Genomic DNA, 18,661 nt, shown 5'->3' on the forward strand with positions numbered 1-18,661 from the left:
TCTTCCCATCGAGATTAATGGAAGTAAGATTGTTATCGAAGATGCTATAGGGAGTACCGGCCTCTACTTAAAGGTTAAAAAAATAAATAAATAACTCGTTATAATTAATGTGATGTTACATGACTTATTGTGTTCACTTGAAACTTAAACATGGTTTTCTTTCTTTCTTCTGTTTTTTAGACTGACCCGGGTGTCCCGGTTGTATATGCTGGCTTTGGTGCTCCGATGCTTACCACTTGCATCAGCTATTTGTCTCACTCACAGATGAATTTTCTGTCTCTGTATGAGCTTTTGGGGGGAAATAGTGGTTTCACTGAATTTTTTTTTCTTTTCTTTTTGGGTGAACAAAAAAAAAGTTATTGGCTTTGAAATTCTGATTAGTTGCAAAGGCAAGATGTCGCACACAATGTGTTGACAATGTGTCCGACAACTTGCTTGAACACAGATATGGATAAACAACAAAAGTGCAGAAATAAAGTACACAGGATATGGTTACCCAGTTCGGTGAAACACACCTACGTCTGGGGGCACGCTGCCAGTGGAAAGGATTTTCACTATCTTGTAGTCAATAGTACACACAAGGTTATATCTGATTACAATCAACAAATCAATAAAACCTAGAGACTATTACTACCAGTGATCACCTAGACAGGGACTCCCCCTGAATTTGAGCTCCGTCTCAATTCCACCCTTCGAGCAACCTCCTGGCTCGGTTGACCTTCAGTCTTCAGAAGCACGTGAACCTTCAATCACGAAAGGCACAAGAACCCAAATCTCACATACACTCAATCTGTAGAATAGTGTTTGAGAGAGTACACCACTTAAAACCAAAACACACAGCCTCCCAGTCCGCCGGTCTTGCACGTCTAAGAGCTCTGAGTGTTTGATCAAAAAGTGTCCAGGCTGCTAAGGGAGAGCACACGGCTTTTATAGCAGCTGGACAATCCTGGAAGATATCTCGGGTTTCCTTACCCGGCCTCATGCGAATATCTCAACGTAAAGACTCCATCAAAGAGAATATTCGTGCAATGAAGATAGCAGCGGAGGATATCTTGCAATGAAGGCTCCAGCGAGGCAGATATCTTGTAATGAAGACAGCAGCAAGGCAATAACTCAGCAAAAATTCACCAGCGAAGCAATCTGTCGAAACTGGAAACTTGCCTGAAATACTGTCTGCACACACGAGGAAAGATGTCAATCCAGAAGATGAAACATAACATCCGACATCTTTCCATACCACTTGCACTAAAAAATAAAGCCAACAAAACAACGTAACAACAATCTCCCCCTTTGGCTATTTTTTAGGCAAGCACTTCCAGGACCAGTTCTCATCAAGCGTCAAACCAGAAAGAGAGTCAAAATAAATGACCTCATGACGCCTCTCCCCCTGATTGCCTCAAAAAGATACCAAAGGCAAGGATCGACCAACACAGAGGGAGGAACAAAAGCCTGAAAAGGGAATGAGAACTAGGAAAACAGCATATCATTCAGCAGAAAAAAAATACGATAGAGCTGTCTTACAATCATCCAAAACGAAACATATCAGTCTGAAGCATAAAAGGAAAAGTAGCAAACGATGTCTAGAACAGAGAATATTACAGACCAGAACCGAATCAACCAATAGTATCCTGATCATTCTCAGAGACATACACATCCTCTTCAGAGTCAGAGTCTTCAGTGGCTTCAGAGATATGAGACCCAGCGGCAGGACCTGGTTGAGACGAGGTGGCAGAGCTCGGGGCAATAAGATCTTTGAGAAGAGCTTCACACATGACTTTCCTGGATGAGAGAGTCTCGATGGTCTTTTTCAGAATCTCAACCTCTTCAAGGAGTTCCTTCACCACTTTTCTCTGAACACCTTCAGTCATGGAACTCAAGTGAAGATTGCTCGCAGGCGCGTCAGATGTCTCGCCAGAAGGTCTGATAAGATCCTGAACATGTTTCCCTTCAAATAATTTGGGACTGAAGGAAAGGGCACCAGGACGCTTACCCACCACATCAGAGCTCCTCAGGATGTTCTTGTTTTGATCAAGCAGAATCCCAGTGATAAGAGAGGGAAAGCCGATGGGAAGCTTTACTGCAAAAGACTTGGCATGCTTTGCCAAGTGATCAAAAACAAAATCACCAAAGTCGAAAGAGGAGCGAGTACCTATCTGAAAAATGAGCCGAGCGAGATCTGCGGTGATGCTGGACCCATGAGAGGAGGGAGCCCAGTTGGCGATGCCAATGCGATACAGGACAGAGTACTTGACGGTGAGCTCGGCAGAGGGCAAAGTTCCCTTAGAGGGCCAGACCTTGGTCTCATTACCAGTAATTTCTTGCACGATGACGTCTAGAGAGGGAACACGATCAGCAGTGATGATCTTCCCTCGACCCAAAAACTTGTTGATCACATCAGGAGAGATCTCAAAACAATGACCTCTGACAAAAACCTTCCTGAACTCTGGGTCTTCTGGAGAATCAAAGGAAGAGGAGAGATTAACAATGAACTCTTTGACCAGTGCCGGATAGAATGCTCCAATGCCAGTGACAGTCTTCAGCATCTCGGCGTCGTGAAGAAGCTCCATAATGGCATCAATTTTCAGTGCCTCAGTGGACAGTTCCTTTTCAGGAAAAATGGCGCGATGATAGACATATCTCCATTTGAGAACACCGTCTTCTTTGTGGAAGGAGACATTATCCATGGGAGCAGCAGGAATATTCTTCGGCAGCTTTTGTCCTCCTACGGACCTTTTGTTTCCCAACCCGAGAGGAATAACAGAGTCTTCTTCTTCAATCACTTGATTCTCAACAACTGGGGACAAGGGAGTCTGAGCCGGTTTCTTCACACGTTTCTTGATCATGCCCATCTTTTTCTTTTTCTTCTTCTGAGCCGGGATGGGAACAACTGGAGAGTTTTCTTCCGAAGACTTCATCTTCTTCCTCTTTTCAGACAGAAGAGTAGCCAAGCACACATCATCATCTCTCTGAGTCTTCTTCTTCAGGGAAGCCAGGATGTCTTCTGCAGCCTCCTGAACCTGATCACCTTTCCTCTTTTCCCTTTGGGAAGATGTGGGCACATCTTTCGTGACATTTTTGTTCAAGCCCATCATGCCACCAATGACATCCTCAGGTGTAGGCTCATGATCATCAGGGCGCGAAATCTCATCTCTAGAACTAACATCAGGAGCATTAGGAGCTTTGGGGTTACCTCGAACAATCTTATGAGGGCTCTCGATAGGAGACTCTCCAGACCTGACTTTTTCTTCGCGATCAGCAATGTCTTGTCCCTTTTCCGAGGAGGAACTGCTGGAGCTTGGTTCTCCTGTGACGTCGGCGATGGAAAGAGCAGCTTTCTTCAAAATAGCACTTCTGGCGGCAGAGAGAGATGGGTTCTTAGGAGGGACCGTCAACCCAGCGTTCGCACCTCCGGCCTGACCATCGGCGCGTATGCTGGGGTTTAGACCTCGAACCCGGACACCATGCATGTTACTCTCAGCCCCAGGTTTCTTTGAGGCGACATGTTTCTTCTTCATCTTGGCTTTCTCAGAAGGAGTGGTAGTGCTGATTCCACTTCTCGTCCCAACCATTTTGAATAAAAATTTAGGGAAACTGCCACAAGGGTAACTGTCAAAATGGGTAAGAAAGCAAAATCGGGAAACAAATCTTAGGAGTACTGAAGAAGAATAGGAAATTTCGAAATTCAAACAGGAAATAACTTCCCCTTCTTTCTCGGAAGAGCAACCGTCTGCATGGGTGAGATCATGGCAAGAAAAACGACGTCGCAACTTCAAGTGGGCCTTGAACGTTCCTGGGCCCTGAGAGACAACACTTGGCAATATAGCCCGGCAAATCAGTCGAATGGGCCAACCAGAAACATGGGCCCATGAGAGAAATAACACACCAGTAACACGAACAAGAGTCAGCGAAGGATTAGCGCAAAAGTTAAGACCAAAAAATCATTCGATAAACAATAATTGCTATTGATCAATAACACATAACCCAAGAGAGGATCTGAGATTTTCAAACCGGTTAGCATCCAAAGCCTTGGTGAAAATGTCTGCAAGCTGTTTCTCGGTGTGAATGTATTCGAGTTTGATCTTCTTTTCTTCCACGAGATCTCGAATAAAATGATGTCTGATCTCAATATGCTTGGTCTTACTGTGTTGAACAGGATTCTTTGAGATGTTGATGGCGCTAATGTTGTCGCAGAATAATGTCATGACATCTTGTCCAACATCATACTCGGCGAGCATCTGCTTCATCCAGAGAAGCTGAGTGCAACTGCTCCCAGCAGCGATGTATTCAGCCTCAGCGGTGGACAAGGAAACACAGTTTTGCTTCTTGCTGAACCAGGAGATGAGATTGTTTCCAAGATAGAAACATCCACCAGAAGTACTCTTTCTATCAATCGTGCTACCTGCCCAGTCAGCATCACAGTATCCCACAAGCGTAGAGGAAGTATCATAGGTATATAGTAAACCGAAATCAGCAGTACCTGAGATGTACCTTATGATTCGCTTAGCTTGAGCCAGATGGCTAGCTTTGGGATTGGCTTGATAGCGCGCACAAACACCTACAGAGTAGGCTATATCTGGTCGGCTGGCAGTGAGATAAAGAAGACTGCCAATGATGCTCCTGTAGAGACTTTGATCAACAGATTCTCCATGCTCATCCTTAGTGAGTTTGATGTGAGTAGCGGCCGGGGTCCGCTTGTGAGAGGATTTCTCCAGGCCAAACTTTTTCACCAAATTTTTGGCATACTTACTTTGGGAAAGGAAGATACCATCATTCATCTGTTTGATCTGAAAGCCCAGAAAGTAGTTTAATTCGCCGACCATACTCATCTCAAATTCTGACTGCATTTGTCGAACAAAAAGATCCACCATCTTGCTCGACATTCCTCCAAAGACGATGTCGTCAACATAAATCTGAGCTATCATGAGATTGCCATTCTCCTTTTTCACGAACAAAGTCTTGTCAACGCCACCTCGAGTATACCCATTCTGCACAAGAAATTGGGTAAGTCTTTCATACCAAGCACGAGGGGCCTGCTTAAGGCCGTAGAGAGCTTTTCTGAGTTTGTAGACATGTTGTGGAGAGCTGGGATCTGTAAACCCTTTTGGTTGAGCTACATAAACTTCCTCATTCAGGTACCCATTGAGGAAAGCACTCTTAACGTCCATCTGATAGAGCTTGAATTGCAGGTGACACGAGATGCCAAGCAAAAGTCTGATAGCTTCTAGTCTCGCAACAGGGGCAAAGGTTTCATCAAAATCAACACCTTCCACCTGTGAATAGCCCTGCGCCACAAGTCTAGCTTTGTTGCGAGTTATATTACCATGTTCATCAGATTTATTCTTAAAAATCCATTTAGTCCCAATGACATTTACATTGTTAGGCTTGGGGACCAGCTCCCAGACTTGATTTCTTTCAAACTGAACCAGTTCTTCTTGCATAGCATTAACCCAATATTCATCATCAATAGCCTCGTTAACATTTTTTGGTTCAATCTTAGAGACGAAGCAGAGATTACCAATCATTTCCCGGTAGTTAACAGAAGGTTTTGGACGAGTCTTTATTCCTTCACTGATTTCGCCAATCACCTCATGAGCAGGATGATTTTTCTGAATTCTTCGAGAGGGGACTCTTTGTTCAGTCTCAGGAGGGGAGCCTTCATCTGGAACAATGTCGCTAACTTTGTCATCAGCATCAGTCCTGACATTCGGATTTCCAGTGGAGATGTCGTCCAAGGAGTTAGCAACATCTGTCCTGTCAATGTCGCTAACTTTGTCATCAGCATCAGTCCTGACATTCGGATTTCCAGTGGAGATGTCGTCCAAGGAGTTAGCAACATCTGTCCTGTCATCTGGGTTACTGGGAAAAACTTCATCCTCATCATTAGGACTGTTAGTAGCATCATGATTATCATCATTTATCACCACGTTTATTGATTCCATTATAGTCTTAGTGCGTTTGTTAAAAACACGGTATGCACGACTATTTCTAGAGTATCCAAGGAATATACCTTCATCACTTTTCGGGTCAAATTTACGCCGTGGATCCCTGTCAGCAAGAATATAACACACCGAACCAAAAACATGGAAGTATTTCACATTTGGCTTTCTCCCCCTCCATATTTCATAATGAGTGCTGGAAGTACCTGGACGAATAGTAACTCGATTGTGAATATGGCAGGCAGTATTTAAAGCTTCAGCCCAGAAATGTGGTGGAATATTCTTGGCCAACATCATTAATCTAGCCATCTCCTGAAGGGTTCGATTTTTTCGTTCAACAATTCCATTTTGTTGAGGTGTGATAGGAGCTGAGAACTCATGTGCTATCCCTTCTTCAGTACAAAACTTAGCAAAGCTTATGTTCTCAAATTCCCTCTCATGATCACTCCGAATTCTGATCACTTTGCCTATGCTCTCTCCTTTTTCTCTCTGAACCTTCTTACAAAGGGCTTCAAAAACAGCAAAAGTGTCAGACTTTTCACGAATAAAATCAACCCAAGTGTACCTGGAGTAGTCATCCACACAGACGAACACATATCTCTTCCCTCCAAGACTCTCGACCTGCATCGGTCCCATCAGGTCCATGTGGAGAAGTTCCAGAACCCGAGACGTGGTAAGATGTTGCACCATCTTGTGGGACTTCTTGACCTGTTTCCCAATCTGGCACTCACCACAAATTTTACCTTCAACAATCTTCAGGTTTGGGACACCGATGATAGCATTCTCAGAGACAATTTTCTGCATACTTCTGAGATTTAGATGACCGAGCTTTTCATGCCACAGCTTGGTTTCATCTGCTTTGGTCAAGAGACACTTGCTGGTTGGTGCGGGGTTCCACATGTAGCAGTTGTCACGTGATCTGTTTCCTCGCATAAGTTCATCCTGATCTTCATTAATCACCACACACTTATCACGAGTAAAGTTGACATGCAAATTCAGATCACAAAGTTGACTAATACTAATGAGATTAGCAGTGAGTCCTTCTACCAACAAAGCCTCAGTCAAACAAGACATACCAGGATAGTTTAATTGACCTTTACCCACAATTTTGGCTTTGACTCCATCTCCAAAGGTAACATGGCAGTTCGAGTAAGGTTTTATGTTGGTCAGAAAGGTGTGATCCCCAGTCATATGACGAGAACAGCCACTGTCGAAGTACCAGTCATTCCCGGTGGAGGCGCTCAGAGAGGTGTAGGCAATATTGGCACGATAGGAGGTATTCTTCACTCTCCATTCCAGCCGAGTAGCAGGTTGTTGATGAGAAGAGACATTTCTGTGGATGGACCTGTGTTGACAGACATTTCTCCCATACAAACGATAGCAGAAAGGACGAATATGTCCCTTTCTTCCACAATAATGGCATACCCAGCGAGGTCTGTTGACAGGAGACCTGTTTGGTCCAGATTGATGATATCGAGAAATGTCATGAAATTTGTTATTACCAGATGGTTGAGGCAAGTTTCGTGACATCTGGCTAGTCTGCTTTTGAGGAACGAACGTAGTCTGGGATGATGAAGCGCCATGGGTATATCCAAGTCCCTTCATGTTCTTCGCGGGTTTGCCGATGGTGAGGATTTTGTCAAGACTGTCAGTCCCAGAGTTCAGCATTCTAACAGTTTTAGTCATGTGCTCGAGTTCGCCGTTCAAACGATTGACTTCCTTCTTTAGATCCACAATAGTCTCGAGAAGTCTAGCTTTATCTTCAGTCAGGGTAAGGATGAGAGCACCCTGTTTGTCTAGAATCTGAGATTCCTCAACCCATTTGGTATGAAGGGTATTGTAGGCTTCATTCATAGCATCGTCAGATAGTTCATCATCAAGAACATATTTCTGAGAGCACTCACCAAATTCATTAGTAGACTCATGAGTATGAACAGAAGCAGTAAAGGCTACAAAATTACTTATCTGATCTGAGTCGCTCTCTTCATCTTCTTCATCTGAAAGAGTAGCGTTGTATCCCTTTTTCTGTCTCTTGAGGAAGTTGGGACACTCCTTCTGAATATGTCCAAATCCTTCACACTCGTGGCACTGAATGCCTTTGCCTTTCCCAGATCGTTCACCACCTTTACTATTCCTGTGAGGATAAGTATTTTTCTGGAAACGTTGTTGGAAGTTGTCCTTGACATCTTGTGAGACATTTTTCCCATTCATCTGATTAAGTCTTTTCATGACCCTGCCATAGTTTTTTGCAAGCATAGCAATAGTATCATCAATATCATTGTCAGAGTCTGAATATACCTGATCCCTTGGTTCATGAACAGAACTTTTGAGGGCCATCCCTCTTTGTTTCTTTTCCATCTTAGGAAGGGAGAGTTCAAACGTCATGAGAGATCCCATTAATTCGTCGAATTTCAACGTCTTTAGGTCATGAACTTCCTCAATGGCCGTGATTTTCATCTTGAATCTGGGGCTCAAAGCTCTCAGGGTTTTTCGAACAAGATCTTCATCTGTCATGGGTTTTCCGAGAGAATAAGATTCATTGGCGAGATCACGAATGCGAACGTTGAACTCAGCGACAGTTTCGTCTTCGAGCATCATGAGAGCTTCGAAATTGGTTGTGAGGTACTGAAGTTTTTGTTCCCGGACCTTTGTAGTTCCCTCATAGGCAACAGCGAGGATTTCCCAGGCCTCTTTGGCAGTAGTGCAAGTATTTATCAACCTGAAAACATCTTTATCAACACCATTAAATATAGCATTGAGAGCACGGGAGTTACCAAGGGCCGCCTCATCCTCAGTGGGGGTCCAGTCTTTTTCCGGCTTGGTTCCAGTACGGGCTCCTTTGTCATCAGTAGTCACAGGAGCTTCCCACCCATGTATCACAGCTTTCCATGTTCGACTATCCAGGGACCTCAAGAAGGCGGTCATGCGTGCCTTCCAATATCCATAGTTGGTTCCGTCGAGTACTGGAGGGCGATTGACAGAACCTCCTTCTCGGGAACTATCCATAATAGGCAATCAGAAAGAAAATACAGGAAACCACCTAAGAGATCAAGGTGCCCGCTCTGATACCAAATGAAATTCTGATTAGTTGCAAAGGCAAGATGTCGCACACAATGTGTTGACAATGTGTCCGACAACTTGCTTGAACACAGATATGGATAAACAACAAAAGTGCAGAAATAAAGTACACAGGATATGGTTACCCAGTTCGGTGAAACACACCTACGTCTGGGGGCACGCTGCCAGTGGAAAGGATTTTCACTATCTTGTAGTCAATAGTACACACAAGGTTATATCTGATTACAATCAACAAATCAATAAAACCTAGAGACTATTACTACCAGTGATCACCTAGACAGGGACTCCCCCTGAATTTGAGCTCCGTCTCAATTCCACCCTTCGAGCAACCTCCTGGCTCGGTTGACCTTCAGTCTTCAGAAGCACGTGAACCTTCAATCACGAAAGGCACAAGAACCCAAATCTCACATACACTCAATCTGTAGAATAGTGTTTGAGAGAGTACACCACTTAAAACCAAAACACACAGCCTCCCAGTCCGCCGGTCTTGCACGTCTAAGAGCTCTGAGTGTTTGATCAAAAAGTGTCCAGGCTGCTAAGGGAGAGCACACGACTTTTATAGCAGCTGGACAATCCTGGAAGATATCTCGGGTTTCCTTACCCGGCCTCATGCGAATATCTCAACGTAAAGACTCCATCAAAGAGAATATTCGTGCAATGAAGATAGCAGCGGAGGATATCTTGCAATGAAGGCTCCAGCGAGGCAGATATCTTGTAATGAAGACAGCAGCAAGGCAATAACTCAGCAAAAATTCACCAGCGAAGCAATCTGTCGAAACTGGAAACTTGCCTGAAATACTGTCTGCACACACGAGGAAAGATGTCAATCCAGAAGATGAAACATAACATCCGACATCTTTCCATACCACTTGCACTAAAAAATAAAGCCAACAAAACAACGTAACAACAGGCTTTACAAGATGGAACATCGGTGGTTATAGGAGGAAAGACTAATCGAGCGAAAGGCGAATTTCCAAATGAGATGGATCGCTTGCTTGATATGTTGCCTGAGTTGGTTGATACGCCTTCCCAAGTGACTCGGTAGAGGTTCGATTCTGATCAGCGGATATCATAGCTTTTTATTTTATTTTATAATTTATTAAGAGATAATATTGCTAACGACAATGGACAGTTTGAGTTTGGTATATAATCCAGATTTGCCATATGCTTCTTCTCAGGATGTATAGAAAGGAATAAAGAATATTTGAAGACGCGAAGGCTAAGGCTCAAGTCATAGGAAATAGATCATGGAGGCGAAAATGATGTAAACAGCAACATCAGGTATCATAAATTATTTTTTCCGATTTTCCGGAGCCTTGTTTTATTTTATTTTTCTAAGATACTGATCCTTTTTTGAACTATCGTATGGGTTGGTACACGAAATTTGTTGCTAACTTGAAATTTTTTATATTGTGCAAGTTAGTACTTACATAGTAATAACTTGAAAATAATCTGATGAGCTGAACTTGAACTTATTGAAATTAAGTTGTTTAAGTAGTAGTACGTGATAAATAATCTTATGCGTGGATGTTCAAAAGTAGACGAAATTCAACACAGCAAAATAGAATAAAAAAGGTGTGGTCATATAATTACATGTTTGGAGACGAAGAGCAGAAGGTAAGGTGGGGCTGATTTCTTTGGTGGTGCATAGAATATATAGACAGTCTGGAGTCTGGACTCGAAAGAAAAAAAACTTTCCTAAAATATCTGATGTTTTCAGCGGACATTTAGAGAATCCAGACAGCAAATGGCTTTAAATGTAATTTTATTAATGTTTACGGTTCTTTTGTAATTTATTAAGCTTTCAGGGTATTTTCGTATTCATTTTGAGTGGCAAACATGTAATTACAAAACTTTGAAAGGGTTTATTCGTTCGGTTACTGTAGAATGAACATTTTACATTATATATATAGAGATAATGGCTGCGTTTGGTTCAGATTAAAAAGCTCTGTTTTTGTTTTTAAAAAAAACTAAACTGCTTATCTGGTGTTTGGCAAAATTGTTTTTACAAAAAACTTCAAAAGCGATTTTAGATTTTGTACATGAGATGGAAAAGTTAGGATTCTTAACTTTTAAAAAAAGTATTTTTAAGTTTGGTATATAAATCCTCGTACAAAATATTATTCATATATGTGTATATATATATAAGCATATTAATAATTATTAAGAACATGTCTATTTTAGTCTTTTTACTATAATATATTTATTTTACCAAACGCTAAATCAGTTTTTGTTACAAACAACAACTGTTTTATAAACAGTTTACCAAACATCTTGTCAGTTTTTGAAAAATAAAGCACTTTTTTTTAAAAACAAAGCTATGCCAAACGAGGCCAATATGAACATAAAAAAATCAAAGATAATGCCAATAGGTAACGCACTAACTGTTTAGCCTTACTATTACGCTACATAAAAAATACAAAAAATTATAAAAATAGCCAACTTAAACGTTTAATATTGCTAAATAGCCAAAGTTTTATAAATATTAAGTAAATAATCATAAATGATGACATGTCTTAATATGACAATGATTATTTACTTAATATTTACGTGTGTGGATATATAAAATTGGCTATTTACCTAATATATACCAAACCTTGGTTATTTAACAATTCTCAACGTTTAAATTGGTTATTTTGTTAAATTACCCTAAAAAATATCATGATAACGGCATCAAAGTTTTATGTTAATAGTGTCATGAGTTTCAACTCAAAACTAGTTGATAATGTGAAAAATGAATTATTTAAAAAAAAATACATAGGATACACCATCGATGTGGAATTTCCTAAACTTCAACGCTTCATGTAGAATGTACCATTATTTAAAAACCCATTGGTCTTTAGAGAGAGATGGAGAATGATATGATTGTTAGTTAGCTACCTATAGATATAGTTAATATTTTTTTTTAAACATGTGCCTTTAAAGTCAAATATCCAAAATTTGTAACAAAATATAGATATAGAATCAAACAGAATAACAACGGGTATATTAAGACCAACTAATCAGATCTAAATATATTGATTATTATAATACATTCTTCTATCTATTTTGTATTTAAATAAATGATATATTTATTGAATAAAACTTGTAGATATTACTATTTAAAATATCTTATTCACCAAAATTTAAATACAACACGAATTCAAATCTTATTACACTATCTTTTGACGTCCATCATCGGACCCAATGGTAAACGCCATTCATTCTTATAATTTTCTAATTGTTTCAAAGTTTTTTGAGGTTGAATTAATCAAATTACATTTTTCTCGTTCTATTTCAGAATATCCATTCACTCGAAATTGATATGTTTTCATTTTTACTTTTCGTAAATGGGATCATAAGTGCGCTCTCAAGCCCTTTTTAATTTAAGTGATTGCTATTCAATCATTAATAAATATTTTTGTCAAAATTCATTTTTCGAAATTGAAACGTTGAAATTGAAACATTGTATGATCTCATCTAGTTATAGAGTATCTTCAAAATCTTATCAGAGCCATGCATATACATACGTTGTTTGATATGTTGGTCATTATCTTACAGATTATAAACATTCGATGTTGGTCAATATTCTTTAGTTTGTGTATTAGTTTGATGATATTGGGTTTCAAATTAATTTCATATTTTTTATGATTTTATTATTTTTATAGCAGAATAATCATAAAGAATGATTAATATTAATTTTTACATGGTTTTCAAGAGCTTTGCACGACAATTTCAAAACTATCGTTCAAAAACCTAACACTGCTTGAACGACATGTTTAAATTGTCGAGTAAACACATTGTACGACAGTTTTGAAAAATGTCGTACAACCTTGCACGACATGTGCTTACACGACACAAAATAATTGTTGTGTAAGGCTTACACGACAACTTTAAACTGGCCCAAAATTGTACTAGTGCTTACAAATTATTCTCATTTTGACTTGCTAATAATTTACATATTTTTAAGCACTTGATCTTTTACTAAAAAGATCTCTCTCTAATCATACTCACTGAGACTCAGTGACTATGAACCTAATAACTCAAATTAAAAAAGAGACGAATGAAAAAAATAAAAAATAAAACGAACATTTAATTTTCCTTGTTTTTGTTTGATTAAATTCTTTAGATATTCCACTAAAATCTTAGAAATTGCACTTTTTTTCTCGAAGAAACTGCACTTTCTAATTTTAGAGACTACTCATTGGATAATATGTGACAAGAAATCAACGATTTCTCTAACGATATGCCACAAGGTCGTCACTGTAATTCGCTCAGAGTTAGTTTTTCAAGAAAATGTTTTAATGATTTACTACATATATATATGATATATCAAATCACGTAATTTATTATGAAATTTATTGTAGGCTCCACCATAACAAATGAGTCGCACCTGCTATCAGTGTCACTAGGACAAAATACGTTATCCGGTGCGACGAATGTCGCACCTAATGCTTCGAATGTCGCACCTAAAAGTTTATTAGGTGCGACATTAGGTGCGACCGCGTCGCACCGGATAACCCGTCGCAGAAGGTATCGGGTGCGACATGTCGCACCTAATAAGTACACCTTTAGGTGCGACACTTTCAGGTGCGACATGTCGCACCTAAAGTCGCACCTATTTTCCTGCCAAAAGCAAAAAAAAAACCTTCAAACCCTAGAACACACAGATTCGGCCAAATCAATTCCAAACTCAGAATTGAGAGCGAGAGAGAGAGAGAGAGAGACGTACGTCACGGTGCCGGGGAGGTCACGGCGGCAGAGAGACGCACGGGCGGCGGGGAGGTCACGGGCGGCGGGGGACGACCGGGCTGAGCTGAGGTGCTCACGGGCGGCGGGGAAGACCGGGCTGAGCTGAGGTGGTCACGGGCGGCGCGGGGGACCTGCAAGTCGGAGAGTAAGAGAGAAAGAGAGATAGATAGAGAGATCGAGAGAGAGATAGAGAGACGTACCTTGGTCCGGGCGGCGCGGGGAGGTCACGGCGGCGGGGGGAGGTCACGGCGGCGGCGGAGGAAGATAGATAGAGAGAGAGAGTGTTAGATAGAGAGAGGCGCACAGTTTAGGCGAGAGAAAGAAGACGCTCGGTATTTAAAATACCCTAAACTATTAGGTGCGACATTAGGTGCGACATGTCGCACCCAATATGACTATTCGGTGCGACATGTCGCACCCAATATGACTATTAGGTGCGACATGTCGCACCTAATGTGAAATTCAAGAACCAAAAATTTTTGGGGGGAATTTCTGACCGTTTTAAATTTTTTAACCCATTAGGTGCGACACGAGTCGCACCTAATGGTATTAGGTGCGACATATGTCGCACCCAATAGTATCCGATGCGACAATTTCATATCAGGATTTTAGAAAAAACTTCAAAAGCGATTTTAGATTTTGTACATGAGATGGAAAAGTTAGGATTCTTAACTTTTAAAAAAAGTATTTTTAAGTTTGGTATATAAATCCTCGTACAAAATATTATTCATATATGTGTATATATATATAAGCATATTAATAATTATTAAGAACATGTCTATTTTAGTCTTTTTACTATAATATATTTATTTTACCAAACGCTAAATCAGTTTTTGTTACAAACAACAACTGTTTTATAAACAGTTTACCAAACATCTTGTCAGTTTTTGAAAAATAAAGCACTTTTTTTTAAAAACAAAGCTATGCCAAACGAGGCCAATATGAACATAAAAAAATCAAAGATAATGCCAATAGGTAACGCACTAACTGTTTAGCCTTACTATTACGCTACATAAAAAATACAAAAAATTATAAAAATAGCCAACTTAAACGTTTAATATTGCTAAATAGCCAAAGTTTTATAAATATTAAGTAAATAATCATAAATGATGACATGTCTTAATATGACAATGATTATTTACTTAATATTTACGTGTGTGGATATATAAAATTGGCTATTTACCTAATATATACCAAACCTTGGTTATTTAACAATTCTCAACGTTTAAATTGGTTATTTTGTTAAATTACCCTAAAAAATATCATGATAACGGCATCAAAGTTTTATGTTAATAGTGTCATGAGTTTCAACTCAAAACTAGTTGATAATGTGAAAAATGAATTATTTAAAAAAAAATACATAGGATACACCATCGATGTGGAATTTCCTAAACTTCAACGCTTCATGTAGAATGTACCATTATTTAAAAACCCATTGGTCTTTAGAGAGAGATGGAGAATGATATGATTGTTAGTTAGCTACCTATAGATATAGTTAATATTTTTTTTTAAACATGTGCCTTTAAAGTCAAATATCCAAAATTTGTAACAAAATATAGATATAGAATCAAACAGAATAACAACGGGTATATTAAGACCAACTAATCAGATCTAAATATATTGATTATTATAATACATTCTTCTATCTATTTTGTATTTAAATAAATGATATATTTATTGAATAAAACTTGTAGATATTACTATTTAAAATATCTTATTCACCAAAATTTAAATACAACACGAATTCAAATCTTATTACACTATCTTTTGACGTCCATCATCGGACCCAATGGTAAACGCCATTCATTCTTATAATTTTCTAATTGTTTCAAAGTTTTTTGAGGTTGAATTAATCAAATTACATTTTTCTCGTTCTATTTCAGAATATCCATTCACTCGAAATTGATATGTTTTCATTTTTACTTTTCGTAAATGGGATCATAAGTGCGCTCTCAAGCCCTTTTTAATTTAAGTGATTGCTATTCAATCATTAATAAATATTTTTGTCAAAATTCATTTTTCGAAATTGAAACGTTGAAATTGAAACATTGTATGATCTCATCTAGTTATAGAGTATCTTCAAAATCTTATCAGAGCCATGCATATACATACGTTGTTTGATATGTTGGTCATTATCTTACAGATTATAAACATTCGATGTTGGTCAATATTCTTTAGTTTGTGTATTAGTTTGATGATATTGGGTTTCAAATTAATTTCATATTTTTTATGATTTTATTATTTTTATAGCAGAATAATCATAAAGAATGATTAATATTAATTTTTACATGGTTTTCAAGAGCTTTGCACGACAATTTCAAAACTATCGTTCAAAAACCTAACACTGCTTGAACGACATGTTTAAATTGTCGAGTAAACACATTGTACGACAGTTTTGAAAAATGTCGTACAACCTTGCACGACATGTGCTTACACGACACAAAATAATTGTTGTGTAAGGCTTACACGACAACTTTAAACTGGCCCAAAATTGTACTAGTGCTTACAAATTATTCTCATTTTGACTTGCTAATAATTTACATATTTTTAAGCACTTGATCTTTTACTAAAAAGATCTCTCTCTAATCATACTCACTGAGACTCAGTGACTATGAACCTAATAACTCAAATTAAAAAAGAGACGAATGAAAAAAATAAAAAATAAAACGAACATTTAATTTTCCTTGTTTTTGTTTGATTAAATTCTTTAGATATTCCACTAAAATCTTAGAAATTGCACTTTTTTTCTCGAAGAAACTGCACTTTCTAATTTTAGAGACTACTCATTGGATAATATGTGACAAGAAATCAACGATTTCTCTAACGATATGCCACAAGGTCGTCACTGTAATTCGCTCAGAGTTAGTTTTTCAAGAAAATGTTTTAATGATTTACTACATATATGATATATCAAATCACGTAATTTATTATGAAATTTATTGTAGGCTCCACCATAACAAATGAGTCGCACCTGCTATCAGCATGTGTTGTTTTTTCCCTTCCAATTTTGTTAATTTCTCTCTCCTTCAAACACATTACGACTACATTTTTGTAATTTTTCAGGTTTTATTCCTTTCTAATTTTTATCTTCTATTGTTTCCAAAAAAAAAAAAAATCTACGAGCTAGAAAACTAATGGATATAAGGTGAAACGACTACTTTTCGTACATACATTAAGAAATACATCACGTCTCAAGATTAACATGCAAGAAAGTCCACGTCAACTAGATCGCTAGTCATATTCATGAACGTTATATCCTATTTTCTATTGTTTAGTATGTAAAAATGTCAAATAAGATTTTCATTAAAAAAAAATTGCACCATAATTAAATGGTACCATATAAATTAATCATAATATTCTTTTTTTATTTATAGGATTACATGGGGAAAAAAAAGAATATGCATGCGTGGATCAATTATTCTACTGATCTCCACTATTTGGTTAATCTTCATTTTCTTCAAAATTTATTATATATGTTTTAAGGACTCGCGCAGGACCGGCTTAACATACCTCAAAGCCTAAAGAAAAAGTGCAAAAAAAAGGCATTTTCTTAACACGTATAAAGAGAATTGGTAACTTCGCGAATTTTTTCGAGAATTTTTTTTTATTGAATCAAAATTTTCCTTTTTTCCCTTAATTCTTCAAGAATTAGACATAATTATTCTTTGATTATATTGACAAATAATAAAGCTATATTGATAGTGCACAATAATTAAAAAAACATATATACACACACAAAAATTAAAATCTAGATAGCAAAAGCAAGAAGTATACATAAAAGAAAGGAAGAAAAAAAATTATTAAATAAAAACCCAAATTTTAAATATGAAAAAATGAATATAAGCACTCTCTCTCTCTCTCTCTCTCTCTCTCTCTCTCTCTCTCTCTCTCTCTCTCTCTCTTTATTTTCTTAATAAAACACTATATTCAAACATTGTATTCTAACACTTGTACAAAATAGAAGATGAAGTATTGCTCTTTATTTTTTAAACATTAGTCATGTGTTAGTTATGTAAGTATGAAAAGTATGAGTCTGATTTCAAACAATTGTATATGAGCTTATACATGGGCTTATGAAATTGAAGCTTTAGTATTAATTGATGGCAATTGATTAAGTGTGGTAAGTGGGCTCCGAATTCCTATTTTTAGAAGATTGTTTTAATTTTTTTTTTCTCTGCTGCATTTAAAGTATAGCTTGTACCGAATTAACATTTCAAAGTGCACACTCGAGGAAACAGATCTATTTTTTTGGCATTATAGACATACACTAATGTTTAGCATTTCTAAGTAAATACCTTAACTTACATATTTTATTTTTATAGCTTTTAAGTATTCCGTTAAGTGGAGAATGTAGATATATGGATGAGCAAATCTACGTTTTGTATTTATAGATTGAAATACCAATTTTGTTATACGAAATCACATTATCCATTTTGTTGAGAAAATCATGTATCAGTCAATAATTACTATTAATAATCAGCTAAAAGACCAAATTAAACCCAAAATCCAAAATTAATTAAATGAACCGACGAAGAGGAGTGTTAAAGATGACATTGGCAATCGATACCTTATCTCAAATTGATAGCTTGCTTACAGTCGTATAAGCACACTCACAGAGTATTAATCAATCCTCTCCACATACCTACAAATCTTTCCAAAACCCACCCCGCCCACACAAATATTTAGTAATTAATAGACAGTTTCTAGCGACACCAAGAAATAAATACCACGTGAAAGTTAGATATGTAAGATATACATTACGAATATAGAATATATGGCTACTAATTACCGTATATTGTATATGGAGTATATTAAGTAAATACGTTATGATATATCTCTCTATTTATGGTCTATCAAATCCCATAATTATAGCAACGAATCAATACACATTAAACCTCTCATTTCCGTTTCTCTTT

Source organism: Urtica dioica, chromosome 8 (assembly GCF_054948205.1).
Source record: "Urtica dioica subsp. dioica isolate 48M chromosome 8, U.dioica_male_clone48M_v1_H2, whole genome shotgun sequence".
Lineage (NCBI taxonomy): Eukaryota > Viridiplantae > Streptophyta > Magnoliopsida > Rosales > Urticaceae > Urtica > Urtica dioica.